Source organism: Lissotriton helveticus, chromosome 5_1, assembly GCF_964261635.1.
Source record: "Lissotriton helveticus chromosome 5_1, aLisHel1.1, whole genome shotgun sequence".
NCBI classification, from domain to species: Eukaryota; Metazoa; Chordata; class Amphibia; order Caudata; family Salamandridae; genus Lissotriton; species Lissotriton helveticus.
The window spans coordinates 1,166,400,210-1,166,417,043 of record NC_136065.1 but is presented as its reverse complement, the minus strand read 5'-3'; positions in this window follow the sequence as shown (position 1 = coordinate 1,166,417,043).

Below are 16,834 nucleotides of genomic sequence, written 5' to 3'. Positions count from 1 at the left end.
TGTAATTTCGTTGAATGAGAGAGTTCAGTAACAGCGCGCAGGAGAGGCTGCAGTAACGTTACTTACCAGGCCTCCAGTTGAACACGTTTGTCACGCCCCCAGCACACGGCCACAGCAGACGATCTTCTGATTAATGTGCGACCCACATGGCATGAAGGGCGGAACGTAGCACACGCCTCAGCGTTTCTCACGCCCCCAGCGTGCCCCTTGATGCGGGGCAATTGCGTTCACATGGCAAGAAGGCTGGACACACGCCCCCAGCGTTTCTCACGCCCCCAGCGTGTCACGCCCCCAGCATGCCCCTTGATGCTGCGCAGCAACGTAATTGGCGTTTGTATGTACGACTCACATGGCATGAAGGGCGGACACACGCCCTCAGCATTTGTCACTCCCCCAGCACACGCCCACAGCCCACGATATGATGGCCGCACCACACGCCCTCAGCGTTAGTCACGCCCCCAGCCCACGCCCACAGCACAACGCAGACACGCCCACAAGGGCAAAATAATGGCGTTGCTGCATGTTTAAAAAGAACCTTGATACAGCTCTGGATGCATGTTAGGGGCATATTTTACATTTTACAAGGGCCTTATCGCCGCTTAAAAAACCAAAAAAGCAGAGATAAAACTATCATCTATTTACAAGAGGGTGCTAACATGCCTAATCGCATGTTAGCACCCTTTTTCCCAACGCCCCCTTTGCATCTCTAATGAGATGCAGAGTGGGTGTCACTGGGCGTAACCCGCATGGACTACCTTACAAAATCGCTGATGTTCACATCTCGATATTTACAAGGCAGCCCACAGGATTTTAGCACACGTTAGTTTTTGGAGAAAAACCTATCCCTGACATTGAGGTGGATTATGCTGATACAACCCTGTGGTTCATATCAGCAAGGTTATCGCAGTTTTGCAGGGAACAGCGCTGGAAAACCAGCGCTGTTCCCTGCAAAACGGCAATTTCCCCGCTATCTCTGGAATTTTTATCGCCCTGGAGTAATGCGTTGTTAATAATGCGCTACCAGGTTGAGAAATTCCAGAGATAGACGGCGATAAATAATAAAGCGCGCTTTGCGTTTATTTATCGCCATCCTTGTAGCTATGCCCTTTAGTTCTTGGCATCGCCATGCCTCCTATCTTGTCTTTGTCCTGCACAGAGAACATTTCCATGGCCTTAACGACCAGTATGGTTCATGGTGATTTAAATGTTTTCCTGTTTTCTTCAATTTTGCAAAGTATAACTTTATTTCAATGCAAATGTGTACAGTGCTGACAAATGTGTAGTGTGGGACATATGGCTTTATGAACAGATTATCTTCCTGTCCATGTTGTACACAATAAGTTTAATCTGTTAGAGCATTCTTTGATTTTGGCTAAAAAGACGTGTAGTGGGTCATTTTAAAGGCCTAAATTGTTTGTCTCATCGGACCACAATCTTGGGAACGATGTTCTATGTCCTTTACATAGTAGATGTCTTTTCCCTCCAGCAAGGGCAGCTGCCTCAGCACTCTTTTCTCTTCTGTCAGTCCGTAAGCTTCAGAAAACACATTTTTAGGGGAGGGTAGCGATTTCAACCTCAAGAAACCGCCAAGAAGAATGTCAGCTCGGGTCCAGAATTAGATGTCTTGCTATTTAGCAAAAAATACAGCGTACCTCTGATCAAGTGGCTTGCATAACGTAGGCATAACAGGGGAAACAATGCGATAAGTCAGGGACCGGCCAGGTCGCGTTCCCCAACATTGTGAAGAAGGTATGGGTACAAAGGTGCTCTGCAAGGTTGGGGAATGGGCAGTTTCAAGTCCACATTGCAGAGAGGCAGGGATGGGGGAGGCACGGGGTTGTTTTACACTGTCTCAAGACATAAGTTTTAAGTTTTTCGGGTTGTATGAGGGGGATGTTCAAACAGTACATGTTCACAGTACAGAGCAACGATTCACTAGTGCATTGTAAATGTATAATGACGCTTATGAACGACTATTAATGTGTTGGTTTTTTGTGTTGATACGATTGCCCCCAAGGAGGTACACTGACCTGAACATCTGGTTTTACCCTTACCTTAGCCATGTGCACAAACATCCTTACCCGCATCATCCAAATGTATGGTAACTCTGGGAAGGCTCCAGTAATGGGTCATTTTAAAAAACTTTCTTGGAATGTAAATGGCTTGGGAGATAAAATCAAAAGAGGAATGGTCCTACAGTATCTGAAATGGCAAGCCCCAGATGTGGTCTTGCTCCAAGAAACTCATATACAAGGGAACACTTACTGTGCTCTTATTAGATGGGGTTACAAACTGGTGGCGCATGCTGGCTATGCCAGTGGATCGAGGGGGGGTAGAGATCCTCCTACGTGAAGCTTCCCCCTTCCAAATACAGCAGTTACACATGGCGCACTGGGTAGATTTGTCACGGTTTCTGGGTGTTGGGAAGGTGGGCCACTTAACATAACATCGGTCCATGTGCTGCCCAGATTACACTCAAGGACTCTGGCTAATTTTGGCACCCACTTGCTTAACCTACCCAAGGGCGACCTACTGTTGGGGGGAGACTGTAATGCCACCCTTAATGGTGAGTTAGACAGAAAGCCACCCAGACAGAGAGAACCCTCCAGAAAATTAGTGGCTGATTTCCTCAGGGCAATGGGTCTAGTAGATACTTAAAGAGCGCAGAATCCCTCTTCCCTACAATATACCTTTCTCTCGGGGGTGCACGGGAGCTTGTCCCAGATCGATTATATTCTCAGTAAGGCTCATCAACTCCCCATGTTTGGAGAGGTTGCCCATCTTCCGAAGGGCATCTCTGATCATTTTCCCCTGATGACACGTAACGGGGGTTCTCCCCCCACTTCACGTCCGGAGATCGCTCTTAACCCCTGGTATCTTAAGGTGCCGGCTATCAGGGAGAAGCTTGTCAGAGAGACCACTGATTATTTTAAGGACAATGAGGGGTCTGTAGATTCAGATATAGTGCTGTGGGAGGCATACAAGACTTTGGTACGGGGAGGGGCAGTGTCTGCGATCACTGGTCACCGGAGGGAAAAGAGAAAACAACTACTGGAGATAGAGGGCTAGGTCAGTCAACTGGAGCATGACTTAATCAAACCTAACGATCCAGCTACCAAACATAGGCTACTTCTGAAGCAAAAGAAATATAAAGACATCACTGAAGATGCAGCTAGAGCCCAGCACAGCGCCACCCAACACCGAATATATGAGGTCGGTGACAAAGCGAGTAAATTACTGGCCTGGCTGGATAGTCAGGAAAGAGCCAATAGATGGGTCTCCACGTTCGAAGGAAAAGATGGCATAGTAATGCATAATAGGACCGAGATTGCTGAGCCATTTGTGGACCATTTTGAGCAGATCTAAGCATCTGTATGAGCCGCTACACACGATGAAGCGCAGGGGGTACTGGCCTCCCTCAGACTGCCTGTTCTTGAGCCACAAGAAGTCGAAGATCTATACATGGCTTTGACCACCGAGGAAGTTGTCAAGGCAATTGGGGCGCTACTGTCCGGGAAAGCATTGGACCTAAGCGGCCTTCCAATAGAACTGTATAAAGCAAACGCATCCACTATAGCCGCATATCTTATTAGAATGTACGAAGAAAGCGTGACGACGGGCATTCAAAATGAAAATGAAACCGGCATTCTGCCAAAAATGCAGAGATTGGCCAATATCGTAGTTATACTCAAAGCGGGTACACCCCCGAGCGGTGCGGATCATACAGGCCTATTTCCTTCCTAGACCTGGAAGTCGAAATACTTGCCAAGATTTTGGAAACGCGTATATCTCCCCTGCTGAGCAAGCTGATCCATCCAGATCAATCCGGCTTCATGCCAAGCAGGAACACTGCCCTTAACTTACGTCGCCTTCACAGTGTCATGGGCAGGGTAGCGACGATCAGGGAAGATGCAGTGACCATGTCCTTGGATGTAAAAATGGCATTCGACATGATTGAATGGCCATTTTTATTTGTGGTACTGGAACGGTTTGTGTTTGGAAAGAAATGTCTATCCTGGGTACGGCTCCTTTACTCGGAACCCCTGGCCCGAATTATAGTGAATGGTGGGAGATCGAGAACCTTCACGTTGCAAAAGGGAACCAGGCTGGGCTGTCATTATACCCCTTAATTTTTGCTTTTGCCCTCGAGCTCCTGGCAATCTGGATCAGGGGGGAGCTCCTCATCAGGGGCTTGAACTGGACGATGGTGTGGGAGGACAGAATCTCCCTTTACGCCAATGATATTTTGTTGTATTTGGCCAGACCGTACTTTTCTATCCATGGGACGTTACATATTTTTACTCTTTTCCAAAAATACTCAGGATACACAATTAACTGGGCCAAGTCCCTACTGTATGTTTTGTGTGGGGACTGCCACACCTTGCCTATAGGCTGTGTAGCCACAATCATCACATGTTTTTTTTTTTATATCTGGGGATATATATCACGGCTAATCCCACATTATTTTACGAGAATAACTTGGCTCCCCCTCGGCGTTGCTTTCATGAGGATATGCAACACTGGAAAACCCTGCCCCTCATGTTGTTGGGCAGGGCCACTCTATATAAAATGATGGCTCTGCCTGCTTTGTTTATGCTTTGCAGAATACACCTCATTTGTTTCCAGCCCATTACTTCTACTCAATTGAGTCTGAAGTGTGCTCTTTACTTTGGAATGGGGGTACTTCCCGTATTGAATTGATCAAACTTACGAAGACTTGGTATGATGGAGGGATAGCCCTGTCTGAACTTAAAAGTGATTATTGGGCCTCTCAATTGATGTTCATTACCCACTGGGTTCATCGACCCATAACGTACCCAGCTTATAGAATGGACAGCTACAATATGACCCTGGGCGATTACTGTAGAGCAGTTTATTGGGGAACAAAGAACACACCTCAGTACACCCCAACTTCCACGATCATCGCACTTTGGCTTATGGCTACGTCTGTCCTGGGGTGGAAAAATAAGATCACACAAGTCACCCCATTGCTGGAAACAGACTGACTGGGGTTATTGGCAAAACACCCAGGGTTTGACAAGTGGGACCTGATTGTACTCTCCACAGTCGGAGATATGTGGGTGGGTGGGTAGCTGAGACCTTTTGACGACCTTCAATGGGACTACGATCTGAACGTACGGGAAACCTTCCTATACCTTCACGCCAGAAATGCACTGCAGAGGGCGATACCCAAGGGCTCTGATCTACTAGTCTCCTCACCCATAGAATACAGACTGCTGGACGATTACCTCCATGATAGGGCGATCTCCATGACATATAGAAAAATACTTAATAACACCCCAGATGCAATGGGGAAAACACAAGCAAAATGGGATGAGGACGTGGGGCTTATTAGTGACGAGGACTGGCTGAGGGCACTGGCGTCCCCCCAGGAGGTGGCACTCCGATCCCGAATTAAGTTTATCCAACTCAAACTCCTACACCAAGCACACTATACTAGTTCAGTGTTGGTCAAAATGGGAGTCATGACCTACCCCACGTGCCCTAGGGTTTGTGGGCTGTCATGAACATATAGGCACCAATGGTGGGAATGCCCACTTCTCCAGATATATTGGGGGAAGGTAATGTTGGCGCTGCTTTCAATATATCAGAATACAATGAAGGTCACGCCCCGATGGTGCCTTCTTAACATGTGGGATGCTACGGATCTCTCGAGGGCTGAGAAAATATGGGTCTCCCTGAGGTGCATGATAGCAAAGCGTAATATAGCGACATCCTGGAAGGGGACCAGCAGGCTCAAATTTAGAGAGTGGGAATCAGATATGAATTGGTGCATGCAGGCGGAGTGGGCGATATATGAGGGAAGAGGGTGCCCACAAAAATGGACCAGAATCTGGGGGGCATGGAATGAAAGTCGGGAAATGCTATGTACACCGTTTAATCCTACTGTTGAACATGCAGGGGACCTCTCAGAGGACTAAATAGGAACAGGATGTGGTTTATTATCTGTTTCAATGTACCGGCACTGGTCTCATGTAGCGTATTGCTGGATATTGTATTGATGCACTTTGCATGGATGAGGAAACTGATAAATGCACTGTACTTTGTTTTTGTCCATCCTTGTTTGTGAAATAAAAATATATATATTTTTTAAATACGGCATACCTAATGTCAAGGTTTGGCCTCGGTCATTGGTGAATGGGCATTGCTCTGTGGCACAATGGATAGTGCGTTAGATTTCTAGACTAACTGTGGGTCTTGATACCACTAGAGTCGTTTCGAGACATGTATTCCATTGTATAAAGATATAGGGCCATATTATCAAGCCTGGGCGATAAAATTATCGCCGCTTTATCGGCAGGAAACTGCCGCTAAAGTGGCGATAATGGGCTTGATAATAGGCTCTATGGAATTCCAATCGAAGCTCATGTTAGATGTCCTTCACATCTAACATGGGCTTCGATTGGAATTCCATAGAGCCTATTATCAAGCCCGTTATCGCCACTTTAGCGGCAGTTTCCTGCGGATAAAGCGGTGATCATTTTATCGCCCAGGCTTGATAATGTGACCCATAATTTGCAGCTGAGCATTGCGGAACAACACCATTACATCGGAGTAATAGTACCCAATTGATTTTTTCCTGGGCAGTTAACTGGGCCTGTTGCGAGCCGGGGGCTGAGGTAGAACTGGTTCTCTCTCAACAATGCCCCTAACTTACAAAGTGAGACTACAAACATGTGGGGCAGAATCTGTCTTTCAAAGGTAGGGGTGTCGGTCTGTGGTGTTATGTCCTCCTTAAAACCACCAGAGTTGAGCCCTAGCAGGATGGCAAGGGCATCTTTAGCAAAGCAGCTTGACCTCTGTGGCAAGGCCCGAAAGCCAAGATAACCTGAAATGGCAACTGTCACACAGGAGAAGCCCTGAAGACGCAGCTTTAGCAACACAGTCGCCTGTTGCGGCCACGGTTTCTGAGATTACTTGTGGCACATGAATTCCACGCAATGTGATTACACGGCGGAATTAATTAAACACTGGGCAATGTGGATGTGGAGATGCAGCAGTGGTCTATCGAAAGCAGAACTAGCATGCTGGTTCATGCTTATGGTTTGAGGGCAATAGCCCACTCCTACCTGGCTTACCCACTGGATTAGAGTAATTAAAGGGTTTATTATCTGCATAATGACACTCTTCAAGTAGGAAGCCACGTATAATTCAGGATTTTAGTGAAACACAGGTAATGCCTGGGAATGAAATGCGATATTCTGCTTGCACCAGGCTTGACTTGGAGGTAGTTGGTAGGCTAAGGATGATGATGAACCAGATTGTCGCTTTAGCTGATATATTGTTGTTGCCACAATACATCAGTGACCTTACTAGCTAGCTGTAGACGGGAAGTCTGGATTGAAAATGTTGTGTATCTGGGTTTTGTAAGCTGGCCCATGATGCAGGTTAGAATCATTTTATACATCGAAGGGGATTAAGTACTAAGTTTCTCTTTAAATCTTGTACTATAGGCTGCGGAGTATAGTGCTCTGCAGGGCATCGTAGCCTTGGAGTTTCCAAATTGGGAACAGTGTTTTTGATTAAAGCAACATGGAGTTTTAACACATGAAAGTTCACAAGCCAGTACGATAGCCAGAGTTGGCTTGAGAGTTTGCTTTTACTGTTCCGGCTAGGCTTATACTGGGTACACAGCGATTCAGCGAGTCAAGGCCCAGTTCATATTGAGCAAATATAGTCCCCAAGTCTATGGGTTGTGAAAACACAGCAATTTCAGGTTGCACAGAAGGGTAGGTACAATCGTAAGGGAAACAGTGATGTACGTCATAGTAGCATCACATTTGGCCCTGTATTCCCGAGACCAGACATGGACATGACCCTACCTCATAAGGTGCTGGAGAAAAGGGGGCTGAGCAGGCAAAGACCAGGAGGTATCCGGCACATTTGTATTACCTTATGCCTTATATTATCTGGGTTCTTCTTTTATGTTAGTATCTACCTTTTCTGTTCATCTTGCATGCTTTGTGTACAGCACTCTGCTACTCTGACGGGCATTTCGAGTTTAATCCTTGGAGTGTACACTACCCCTTTCCATTACAGCAGTTGATAGCGATAACTGGGCCCTGCACAAAGCAAGGCGTTGGGGCACTGCCGTCACCTCATTCTTATGCAAAGATAGTTTTGGGCATGAATGTCAATCGCCTCTGTCAACAGTAACACTTGTGTTGTGCACTCATGCTTCAAGTGCGCCCAAATGCTGCCTTAGTTGTCTAGTGCATACACCATTGCGGCCTGTGTTGGACCGCATGGTCACAGGTGCAAATCATGGAGTCCACTCAGCCTGTCAACCTTCGCAAATCGAAAGAGTGAGTACCAGTGAGTTGGACAACAGCTGGAAGTAGCGCCGAGATACACTAGGGTAATTGTGCGTCTTCAAATGCACGTGCTAGGTTAGGGCAGTAAAGTCAGACTTGCTCTTGTGATTTCTGCAGGGGGTGCAACTTGCTAAACAGGTCAACCACTAGTGCTATTTTAGACAAGTAGGATTGATGTCCCTGTTGCAATAACTGTCCTTCTGGTTAGGCAGCCACCTTGGCATAACAACTTGTGTATTTGCACAAGGATATGGAAGATCATAGAAGTTAAAGCTACATTTGTATCACCATGGAGCCATTGGTGATCCTAGTGCCAGGGTCAGGGGCGTGCAGTGGGCCCTTAGCCTATAGTGGGTCTTGGTTAAAAGTCTGAACCAGAAAACTAGATTATTATCATGTATCATTATTAGATTCCCTTTGTTCATAAAAGCTGTGGCAGATGCGGATGAACAAGGGAGACAAGACAGCCACAGACAACAAAGCTGCGCACAAGCTCCCTGGGGATTGCGCAGAGGATATGGTTAATCCGTCCAAGAGACCTTTAGATAGCAGGGTCCTTTAGGTGGTGTGCGGGCAAGGGAGGGCAGTCAGTTGGGTAAGGGGATGCAACACGTCTCTACAGGGTTGGGAGGGCAGTAAGGAGAACAGGCAGCCACTGTTGCCTAGAAAGCACAGGTGCTGGTTGGTTCATGGGGGTTGAAGGAACCAATCATCGGGCCCCCTGGGTGCACCACAACGGTATATGGGTGTGCCACCCCCCGCACTCAAAGCAGATAATTGGCGGGGGCCCCCAGGGTTCGTCACAAGAGTAAATGGGGGCCCCTACTAAGAAGCAAGTGCCATCTTCACTGGTTGTTTCCCCAGAGAATATATAGAGAACGGGGTCCCTCCATCCAGTGGATTAAGCAATGTCCCCCTTAAGATTACAAATTTAGTCCAACTGCAGGGGACTGGTTGTGAGGGGAGCGAGCTGTCAGTGGGCGGTAAACCACCTCCAGCGTGGCGGGGGGTCACCAGGTTTAACAAGAGAGAATCTTCACATGAGGACGTAAAAGGGCAATTGCCCGAAAAAGTTCCTTGGGATGCCTTACGGCAAGAGACTCTTGAGATAAGTGCCTGGACAAGGTCCTTGGATGCCTTAATGAGGGATACTTGAGTGCAGACAAAAGGGTAAGAAATGGTCAGTGCTGTGCAGACACAGCACTTGCAGCCCAGGTATGGTCATGGAGCCAGGAACGCCAGATATTCGGGAGCAAGTTGAAGCCTTGATGCCTCAACCCGCTGTACCAAGTAAGTGACAGAAGTAGAGCTGTCACGACAGTTGGAAGTTATGGTTATTATTAGGCAACAATTTATAAGATGTACGCTATAACTGTTGAAAAATGCTTTATGGTGTAGTCCAAGATGAGCCAGAAACAAACATGTTGATAACAAATGTGTACCAACTTATGATGTGAAAAAACAGGTCTTGGTGTACATAATTGAAGAGTTGGAAAGAACGGTGGGAGGGCCCGTCAGCTTCTCGCACAACTGGTGTGGGGGGGTTTGACATTCTTATAGTGCAGAATGTCAGATGTGTTCTCATATATACAGGGACTGAGCAAAGTAAAAAGCATTTCTCCCTTAGCCCCTTTGACGCTGATGACGGAGCGGTTCCGTCATCAGCGTCAGTTGGGCTGTGCTGATGACGGAACCGCTCCGTCATCAGCACAGCCCTCGGGCATGGATCTGTGTTTAACCACACTGGTGCTAAGGCAATTCCCGCTGGGTGCTGAACTCTCCAGATTTCCATTGTTCATGACAAGGTCAGCTCGTCATAAGCACAGCTCCAGTGTACTGCATGACGAGCTGACCTTGTCATTAGCATGGAAGGGGTTAAAGCAGGGGTGGCAGCAGAAGACTTTCCGCTGCCACCCCTGACCCCCCCACGCTTCCTGTTGACGTCAGCGCGCACAGCGCGCACCGACGTCATCAGGAAGCGCTGGACGCGCTGGAAGCGATTTGTTTCCAACGCGTCCAGCTAGCAAGTAGGTTTTGTGCTCTCCGGTGGGGCGTTTCTTGGTGCCTTGAGGCATCGAGGCGGAGGAAACATTGTTTCCTCTCCCCTGATGTCCCAATGCAGGGCATTTCTGGTTCAGGATCGCGCACAGCGTCGCGATCCTGCACCAGAAATGCCCCCACTAGACACCAGGGATTGTTTCTTTGAGTTATGTTGTGTTCAGGAAGCAACCCCTTGGGCAAGGGTCGCTTCCTTAAGGGGGAAAATTTAATTACAGACTTTTCTGCCCCCCTTGGGGCAGATCGGCCGTTTTTTTGGCCGATCTGCACCCAGGGGGGGGGGGGGGCAGAAAAGCCCACTAGACACCAGGGATTTTATTTCATTTATAAAGGAAGCGACCCCTTGGGTAAGGGTCGCTTCCTAGGGGCCCCCCATTTTTTAAAAACTTTTCTGCCCCCCCTGGGGTCAGATCGGCCGGTTTTTGGGTCGAATCTGGACCCAGGGGGGAGGGGGGGGGGAAAGCCCACTAGACACCAGGGATTGTATTTTATTTCTAAAGGAAGTGACCCCTTGGGTAAGGGTCACTTCCTAGGGGCCCCCATTTTTTTTAGACTTTTCTCTGCTGTTTTTTGGGCCTAATCTGGACCCAGGGTGGGTAGAAAAGGCCACTAGACACTAGGGATTGTTTTTTTTTATAAAGGAAGCGACCCCTTGGGCAAGGGTCGCTTCCAGGGGGCTAAATAATTTTTTTAGACCTTTCTGCCCCCACTGGGGGCAGATTGGCCGCTTTTTGTGCCGAATCTGGATCCAGGGGGGTAGATTAGCCCACTAGACACCAGGGATGTTTTTTTTATTTTTTTATAAAGGAAGCAACCCCTTGGGCAAGGGTCGCTTCCAGGGGGCAATATAAATATTTTAGACTGTTCTGCCCCCCTGGGGGCAGATCGGCTGATTTTTTACCGTTTCTGGACCCGGGGGGGGTAGAAAAGTCCATTAGACACCAGGGATTGTTTTTTTTTGTTATAGGAAGCGACCCCTTGGCCAAGGGTCACATCCTTGGGCCCGTTTGTTTTCAAAAATATGTTCTGCCCCCTCTGGGGGCAGATTAGTGTCTTAATTTGGCCTCTCTGCCCTCCATAGGGTTGCTTCCAGGGGGCCCACATTTATAAAGATTTATATTCTGCTCCCCTTGGGGACAGACACCCCATTTGTGACATACCCTGTGACATAGCCTGTTGTAATGTGTGTTGTTTTTGTTTCTTCTAATGTGTATTGTTTTATTTTCTCTTTAGATTGTTGCAGTGTGCGGTTCCGTTACTGGTGGTTCTGTTGTTCTGCTGTTTGTGTAGTTGCATGTGTTTGGTAAGAGACCTTTTTTGTTCAATTGTAATGTAATTGTTTTTTATGTAAAGTGTGTAATAATACGAGTATGTTTGGTTTCTGTTTTTTCTGATTGTAAAACATGTTTTGCATTTGTTCTTGATATGTACTTCTGTAGATGTAAGTTTTTTTTGTTCTTCTTTCTAGTGGGATATTGTTGCCTATTTGCTGTGTCTTTGCAGAGTAGGTGCTGGTGAGTGTAGTTGTCTCTTGTAAGTGAATTGTATATTTTTTCAAAATATAGATATTTGTGATCAAGGCTTATATTTTTTTTACTTACTTTGCACAGTGTTGGGGTTGTTGAGTTGTTTGTGTAGACTCCTTTATTTGTAAGGATAATGGCTAGCCGCCGGATTACTGCTCAGCAAGTTGTTGGAATGCTTTTTGATTCTTCCTCTGACCATGGTCCAGAGACTGACTCTGATTCTGAGCCAGAGGTGGGAGGTGAAGATTCAGGTAGTGAGTTTTCTCTACACATGGCTTCATCTGATGATGAAGATACTCTGAGTGCTGATGAAGCTACTTTTGGTGTGGATGAAGTGCCTGTGGTTGCGGAGGACATTGCTGTGCCAATAGTGCAGCAAGAGACATCTTGGCTGCAGCCTGGGGCTGCTAGACTTCCAGTTGGTGTAGTGAGACAAGAGGCAGCTGGGCGGCAGCCTGCGGCTGCAAGACTTGACGTTAAAAGTTCTGACCTCTGGGTTGCACCAGGCATGGTGCAGCAGGCATTGCCTGAATTTACTGGTGTTCCAGGGTGTAGGGTGAACACTTAAAACTTTTTGCCTATTGATTTTTTCAAGTTGTTTATGGATGATGTTTTTTGGCAGAGATTGTAGAGCAGACTAATTTGTATGCTGAATTTTTTTGGAGGGTGAACAGTGCCAGCCTTAAGCCCCACTCTAGAGCTACCCGGTGGACTCCCACAAATTTGGAGGAGATGAAAAAGTTTTTGGGTTTAACTTTTTTGATGGGCTTGCTTAGGAAACCATCAATGGCTTCATATTGGTCTACTAGTCCCTTGATGGCAACAGCTATATTTCCGGGAGTCATGAGTCGTGATAGGTATTTGCTTCTGCTTCGGATGATGCATTTTGTTGACAATAGTTCTGCTTTGGCACGAGATCACCCTGATTGTGACCGTCTTTTCAAGATTCGGCCTGTCATTGATCATTTCGTTGATCGATTTCCTGAGATCTTTTATCCTGGTAAAGAAATTGCAGTGGATGAGTCTTTGCTGTTGTTCAAGGGCCGCTTGGTATTTCGGCAATACATTCCTAGTAAGAGGGCACGCTATGGAATTAAGCTTTATATGCTGTGCGACAGTCTGACTGGATATGTCTCTAATTTCAGGGTGTACACTGGTAAGGAATCCAGGATTAACCCCCCTGGTTGTCCGTCGACTTTTGGAGTGACTGAGAAAATTGTGTGGGAACTTGGTCGTGGATTTTTTAACAAAGGCCATCATTTGTATGTCGATAACTTCTACACTTGTGTGCGGTTGTTCAGGGAATTTGCCAAAGTGGACACTGTTGCTTGTGGCACAATCCGCTCAAACCGTAAAGGTTTCCGAAAAGAACTTGTTTGTCAAAAGCTTGCTTGGGGACAGTGCAATGCATTGCGTTGTGAGGAGTTTCTAGCTGTGAAGTTTTCAGACAGGAGAGATGTCTACATGTTGACTTCCATACATGATGAAAGCACTGAACCGGTGACTGTTTGGGGTCAGGTTGCAGAAGCGCGCAAACCTGTGTGCATTTTAGACTATAATAGGCACATGGGTGTTGACTGAGTAGATCAAAGGTTGGAACCGTATGCTGCTCTTCATAAGGCTTACAGTTGGTACAAGAAGTTGGCTATCCATCTTTTTCACTTGGCAAACTTTAATGCTTTTGTTGTGTTCCAGAAATCTTGTCCCCAGTCAAAGATGACTTTTGTAAAGTTTCAGGAGTCTGTAATAGGCAGCCTTGTTTTAGTGGAACAGGCAAGTGTTCCTAGAGTTGGAGTGGTGGAGGATGTTGCCAGATTGAAAGATCACCACTTTCCTGATCAAATTCCTCCTACAACCTCAAAAGACTTTCCCAGTCGGAGATGTAGAGTCTGTTGGTGAAGAGGTTTGCGGAAGGAGGTTCGTATGTACTGCCCCGACTGCCCTTCAAACCCTGGCCTGCGTGTACCTGCTTGTTTTAGATTGTACCACACGCAAAAGAATTTTTAGGAGCATCCATGAGTGGTAAAGTGAACTGGTTGGTCTTTATTTTTTAAAACTTATTTTTCAGTTTCAAAGTTGCCATTTATGTAGTCTTTTCAGATTTAGTTGTTGTGTTAGTAGATATGTACCAATTTGCAATTTGTTTTTGTTTTTCTTTAAAAAAAAAAAAAAAAACTAAAGTATGATGTTGGTTTGTGTGTAGTGTCCATTGTCTGACGGTGTGCATGGTTTGGCGCTTGGCTGGCGGTGTCTGTGGACTGGTGCTTGTCTGGCGGTGTCTGTGGACTGGTGCTTGGCTGGCGGTGTGCGTGGTCTGTTGTTTGGTTGGCGGTGTGGGTGGTCTTGCGCTTGCCTGGTGGTGTGTTGGGATTGGTGCTTGGCTGGTGGTGTGCCTGGGCTGGAGCTTGGCTGGCGGTGTGTGTGGAGTGGCGCTTGCCTGGTGGTGTGTGTGGACTGGTGTTTGGCTGGTGGTGTGTGTCGTCTGGTGTTTGGTTGGCGGTGTGGATGGTCTTGCGCTTGCCTGTTGGTGTGTTTGGATTGGTGCTTGCCTGGTGGTGTACCTGGACTGGTGCTTGGCTGGCTATGTGTGAGGAGTGGTGCTGTCCTGGCGGTGTGTGTGGACTGGTGCTTGCCTGGCGGTGTGCGTGGTCTGGTGTTTGGTTGGCGGTGTGCATGCTCTTGCGCTTGCCTGGTGTTGTGTTTGGATTGGTGCTTGGCTGGTGGTGTGCCTGGACTGGTGCTTGGCTGGCGGTGTCTGTGGACTGGTGCTTTCCTGGTGGTTTGTGTGTGGACTGGTACTTGGCTGGCGGTGTGCGTCGTCTTGTGCTTGACTGGCGGTGTGTCTGCTCTGGTGCTTGACTGGTGGTGTGCGTGGACTGGTGCTTTGCTAGCGGTGTGTGGGAAGTTACTTAATGCTGGTTACTACACACAGTGCTAGTTGAGCGCCACTCCATGTAATCCATGAGTTTGTGTTGTTGCTGTGTCAGGAATGTTGGCGTGTGAAAGTGATGGGCCCTTGATTGGCGTTGTCTGCTGGTGGAAGTGTAGTAATGTGATGGGTCCGCGGCTGGCGGTGTGAATGTTTCACATGTATGAAAGGTGTATGAATGGCCTGTAAAGCGGTTGGTGCCTTGTCGTGGCTTTACAGCTCACGAGCTGTGAGTCAATGGTTCAGTATCTTGTCCTTTCCATTATTAACAGTGTATTTCATTTTTTGTGAAATCACTTGCTAATACAATGGTATATACTGAACCATCACTCACCCTCGTGCCAAATTCAACCAGTATATGTGTGTGTGTTTGAAAACTTGATGTCAGTGTGTTTTTTTTTGTTTTTTTAAGCAGGACGCACCTTGTCACTTTTTTTGTAAATGTTGTGATGTGTTGCTTTTGTGCCTGGTGGTGTGAATGGTCTTCTGTCTGTCAGGTATGAAAGGTGTGTGAATGGCCTGTAAAGCGGTTGGTGCCTTGAAGTCAGTTGAGTCACCCCATCCTGAATTCCCCTGGGTGTCTAGTTTTCAAAAATGTATAGGTTTGCTAGGTCTCCCTAGGGGCCGGCAGAGCTAGGGTTCAAAAACAAAAGGTAGGCACTTTGCCAAAAAAGGGCCCGTTTTCACTGCGAAATTGCGGTGCGAACACGTTGCATTTTGCGCTGTTTCCTGTCGCAGGCACTAGGCAGACCCAGGCAAGTGAGGTACAATTTTTTTCGGGAGACCTGGGAGAACACGGGGTGGGTGGAAATTTGTTGATCTACGCAGACTCCAGAACTTTCCACCACAGAAATGTGGAAAAAATTCTTTTTTTTGTCCATTTTTTAGCTTCTGCAAGGGATTCTGGGTCACAGAACCTGTTGGGAGGCAGTTGAGTCACCCCATCCTGAGTTCCCCTGGGTGTCTAGTTTTCAGAAATGTATAGGTTTGCTAGGTTTCCCTAGGTGCCGCTAGAGCTAGGGTCCAAAAACGAAAGGTAGGCACTTTGCCAAAAAAGGGCCCGTTTTCACTGCGAAATTGCGGTCCGAACACGTTGCGTTTTGCGCTATTTCCTGTCGCAGGCACTTGGCAGACCCAGGCAAGTGAGGTACCATTTTTTTCGGGAAACCTGGGGGAACACGGGGTGGGTGGACATTTGTTGATCCACGCAGATTCCAGAACTTTCCACCACAGAAATGTGAGGAAAATGCGTTTTTTTGACAATTGTTTAGCTTTGCAAGGGATTCTGGGTAACAGAACATGGTGGGAGGCAGTTGAGTCACCCCATCCTGAATTCCCCTGGGTGTCTAGTTTTCAAAAATGTATAGGTTTGCTAGGTTTCCCTAGGTGCCGGCAGAGCTAGGGTTCAAAAACGAAAGGTAGGCACTTTGCCAAAAAAGGGCCCGTTTTCACTGCGAAATTGCGGTGCGAACACGTTGCGTTTTGCGCTGTTTCCTCTCGCAGGCACTAGGCAGACCCAAGCAGTGAGGTACCTTTTTTTACGGGAGACCGGGGGGAACACGGGGTGGGTAGAAATGTGTTGATCTACGCAGACTCCAGAACTTTCCACCACAGAAATGTGAGGAAAATTCTTTTTTTTGTCCATTTTTTAGATTTGCAAGGGATTCTGGGTAACAGAACCTGGTGGAAGGCATTTGACTCACCCCATCATGAATTTTCCTGGGTGTCTAGTTTTCAGAAATGTATAGGTTTGCTAGGTTTCCCTAGGTGCCGCCAGAGCTAGGGTTCAAAAACGAAAGGTAGGCACTTTGCCAAAAAAGGGAACGTTTTCACTGCGAAATTGCGGTGCGAACATGTTGCGTTTTGCTCTGTTTCCTGTCGCAGGCACTAGGCAGACCCAGGCAAGTGAGGTACCATTTTTTTTGGGAGACCTGGGGGAACACGGGGTGGGTGGAAATTTGTTGATCCACGCAGATTCCAAAACT